The sequence below is a fragment of the Nematostella vectensis genome, chromosome 3, assembly GCF_932526225.1.
Source record: "Nematostella vectensis chromosome 3, jaNemVect1.1, whole genome shotgun sequence".
In the NCBI taxonomy this organism is placed as follows: domain Eukaryota; kingdom Metazoa; phylum Cnidaria; class Anthozoa; order Actiniaria; family Edwardsiidae; genus Nematostella; species Nematostella vectensis.
This window is the reverse complement of record NC_064036.1, coordinates 4,823,853-4,828,189: the sequence shown is the minus strand read 5'-3', so window position 1 is coordinate 4,828,189 and position 4,337 is coordinate 4,823,853. Positions and strand designations below refer to the sequence as shown.

The 4,337-nt window shown below is 36.9% G+C and overlaps 1 protein-coding gene across 2 annotated transcripts in view; it reads left to right on the top strand.

Moving 5' to 3' along the window:
- Positions 1 to 4,337, top strand: part of LOC5512598 (protein GLUTELIN PRECURSOR ACCUMULATION 3) — a 45,783-nt gene that overhangs the window by 8,561 nt on the left and 32,885 nt on the right. For both annotated transcript variants that reach the window (XM_048724959.1, XM_048724958.1), the window contains exon 3: positions 3,105 to 3,171. The gene's annotated coding sequence lies outside the window, so the exon portion shown is untranslated. The remainder of the gene's footprint in view (positions 1 to 3,104; positions 3,172 to 4,337) is intronic.

Below are 4,337 nucleotides of genomic sequence, written 5' to 3'. Positions count from 1 at the left end.
CGCCACCCGTCTTTTTCTGCCGCGGTCGCTAGTTAATGCTACGATGAACCAATCACAGGCACGGGATTTTAGACGTGCTTAGCTGTCATTCAAAACATCCTACGATTGGCTGAGATATTTATATCCGTTCGCGGGAAATATAGAAATTCACTAGGTTGCATAGCAACGAAAACCGAAACACTAGACGTCTCTAGCGATCCCCTGCCTCCATTGCTCGTACTTGAGGTATCTGATTCGCCCTAAGTGGCCGTAATCGGATATTAAAAGGAGATAAATCTATGTTTTTATTAGGCTATCGCAGGCTAAAGAGGCGACTATTGAATAATTAGTCCTTTTTCGTCTATCAATGCCATGATAATTTACTTTCATTTCGTCTTCAAATCCTCTCTTCGCCCTCCTACGTAATTGCCCTCTTGAACCCGGGCCCATATCAGTATTTATTGCAAAGATAATGTTCTACCCCTCTTGAAAATTGACGTGCTTCTATCCTGCTTATTGCCATGCTAATTTCTCGATACATTCAGACGTTCTCCAAGCAACGTGGCCTTGGTTTAAAACTCTCCGCGCCTAGGCTAGGTGTCGCCAATGAACGCCACTCATTCTTATATATTTATTTCTAATTTTCTTTGTCCTGGCCAACACGTACTTCAAGTTGTAGAATTATTGTTTTATTATTATTTTTAATTAAACAGAAAGTAGAAAAAGCAAGAATAAAAATCTGAGAAAAAGCTAAGAATAAAAACAAATATCGACGTAGGCGTAGGATTTTTTTTTCATTGTTATCCAAAAAAGTGTTTTCGTGTAAAATTACAATAGCAATAATTTGATTGTTTAACTCATCTATTGAATGGCTTGTTTGCATCTTAAGATAAGGTATTTTGAATATTGATTATACTAGAAAATGTTTATAGCAATGAATAAAGTCAGATTTATTTATTTATTTATTTATTTATTTATTTATTTATTTATTTATTTATTTATTTATTTATTATTTATATTTATTTATTTATATGTTTTTTTGTAACCAACAACCTTGTTGTTTTTTTAACCAACAACCTGATTTAACACTAAATGTTGTCCTGTTCGCCATGAAAGCGAAACTGAAAAGTGAAACGGCGGGTTACCGGGAACGGGGTTCCAGCTGATGTGAACTGCATTTTTGGCCCAGTTTTTTACCCGGATAATAGGATTGGGAAACAACAAGGCCGCGGAAAACTGGCATCAGGCACCTCCTTTTTGGATCCTGTTTTGAAAGGATCCTCGGTGCCCAATCTATAAGTATAGACAATTGCTATTTTTGACACTTTATTGAAAATGTTTGATTTTGAATTAGCGGATGAAAATGCTATTTTGTGACTTGCGTAAAATGACGGTCAACCACTTCTTTGTTAATTTGTGAACATTTGAAAGTACAGCGATCTTTTTGTATCAAAACTTGAAAATTTAACCATCCACGGAAGTTATTGCTCGATGGAAACGAATGCTTTGTGTTAAGGGACGCAACATTAAATTTACTTCAGAGAGGGTGCATTTTTTCCTATTGTTATTTTTTTTTTTCAGGCGTAGCTGCTGTGCTGGATCTTTTTCATTTTTTTAATGGTTATTTCAATTGCTCGATTTTTTTTTTCTTGCTTTGCGCCTGCTCTAATTCCCCCCCCCCCCCCCCCCCCCCCCCCCTCATGTATCATCATGTTGGAGGCCGGGCAAAAAAGGGTCTGGATCGATGACATCAAATGGAATCGAATAATACCGCCCTTCTACGTCACCGCAGGGTGTCCGTAGTAGCCAAGAGTTTTTTTCATACTCGTTTGTTACAACGTATATCACATGATAGCAGGTCGGTCCAGAGGGTAAGAATAAGTAGGGAATAAATATGAGCTAAAACCTTTCTTGCTAATGATGCTCGAAGTCATTTACATGTAGCTACTTAGATAAGGAAATGCAGTGGAAATAGAAAACAAATGTCACTACACGAAACAGATTTTGCTTGGTAAACTAATAGACCGTAGTAGATTTTCCCCGTAAGAGAAAAAGAAAAGCAAATATGACTCCCTCTTGCCGACAATTGATAAAACACCTTAAATAAATTGAATTTTTTTAAACATAGGGCAGGGCGACCACCACTCCAAGCGCGTGTGCGCACTGGCTCGCGGGAAGTGTGTGCACAGTCTGCAGGAAAATGACATGAGTTGCGGCATCGAAATTTGGCGCGCAATAAAAACGCGAAGGCAATAGAATAATGGCTAAGCTACTGCTGATCATTTCTCTTTGTAGGGGTTTTCGGGTCATCTGTGAGCTCCCCTTTTAATCACGTCTCCCTATATTTTAAGTTCCTACTTGTTAATGACGTATAATAAATAATGCAAAAGTATTTGAAAAAGGTGTTAGGAACGGACCATTTAGAAAAATGGGGGCAGGGGAGATGGGTAAGAACAAAAAATTCCATACTCGATGAAAAACCAGACAGAAAAACATGCATACAACGATAAAAAAAATTCATGCATGTCTTGGAGACAAGAAAAAGAAAATATGCACGACTGAAACCTCAACACCCCCCCCCCCCCCCTCCCTCACTTTTCTAATGGTCCGGCCTTTACAGTATGAGAATTCAAAAGTCGCGGATTTTGTCATTTTTGCGCTTACCATGATAACAATAAAAGAAAAAAACAAACAAATAAAATATATCCTAGGTTTCATTCTCTTGATTCCATCCTTTGTCAGTAAACGATTTCCATATAATCCTTACGATCGCACCATTGCTTGAAATTTGTCGGTAAGTTCCCTGGTAAGAATTCCTTTTTGTTTTTTGTCCGGATTTTGTCCGTGTACAGATTATATGGAAACCAGGCTTTATCAGCCTCGAAACGTTTAAAAGTATGCTGGAGTTTTTGTTTATTTCGCCTATCGTGATTTTAATTTTTTATTTATTTTTTATTAAGAAACAATATTTGGCTAATATTTTCGAAGGGTTGTCCTTCTGGTTGTCTTTCTGGTTCTCTCTAATAGGGAAAAACAATTGTGACTTATTTTTCATTATATGTCTTATTTGGGTATTATTTATAAACTACAATTCATAAATTCTGTATGTGTATCTCTTTTCGCAGATCAACTTTAATAACCAAGTCTAATAACTGAAAGAGGAGTTGTACTATCTTGACGAGAATAATGAAGGTATTTATATGTTCTTGTTACTTTGTCCAGTTCTGGTCGTTTAATGAGTTTAATGGGTTAAACCAGGTGGTTTAAAGCAAGTTTACAGTTAAAAAAAAAGATATGGAGTCGCCATAGTCGGTAGTTTCTTGGTGCACCAAAAACACAATGGAACAAAAGCCAAAAACAAAGACCTTAGACCTAATTGCCACTGCCATTCCGTCAATCAACCAAAATCTATTTCCCACCAACTAAGTTTGTTTTATAACTATAGCCGAAATCTAGTGACAAATCAGACCCTATACCGCAATCTGTTTATCTTCCTTGATCAAATAAAAACTGCTAATAACTGTGGATCGTCCTTCGACGCACCCTATGGCACTAGTTACATAAGGATGGCACTAGTTACATAAGGATGGCACTAGTTACATAAGGATGGCACTAGTTACATAAGGATGGCACTAGTTACATAAGGATGGCACTAGTTAAATAAGGATGTCACTAGTTACATAAGGATGGCACTAGTTACATAAGGATGGCACTAGTTACATAAGGAGAAGAAAAATGAATGACAAATTTCCTTATTTTCTGTTCCTGCTCGTTGAAAGTGTAGACCGGCAAAACTCAAACAGAATCTGTTCAACGCGCCAGCGGTTGATTTACTTTGGCTTAGGCCTATGCCACACCCATTCACACAAAGATTTTCTGCTTGTACTTATTTAATAGTGTGAACCGGCCTCACGGCAGACTTATTTTATTCAAAAAGTAGCTGTTTAGATATTACGCGCTAAAGCATTCCTGACGTCAAGTAGCTTATCTTTAATGCGACAGCTGCTGTTTCTACCTTGTTTACTGTTTCGGTAAATATTTCCTATAGCCGAAGACAATTAATTTTTAAAGTAAACGAAAAATTTTGTTTTTAAAATATGTGTGAAAGGACGCATAAGCTTTAATTGTTATCCTCAATTGCAATTTTCCCTTAACTGCTTGTTTTCTTAGAGATTCCATAACATCACGCCTTCCCGACAATGGCTAATGTCTAATAACCGAAATGTTATCAAAACTATTCGTAACATCTCTCAACTGCTATTGATCTCTTTTGATAACAAAACCACTCAATTTAGTTGGTGTTTTTCTTATTGTAAGTGTTTGAATAGTCGGTGTGTTTCTTATGTCTTTGATTTAGG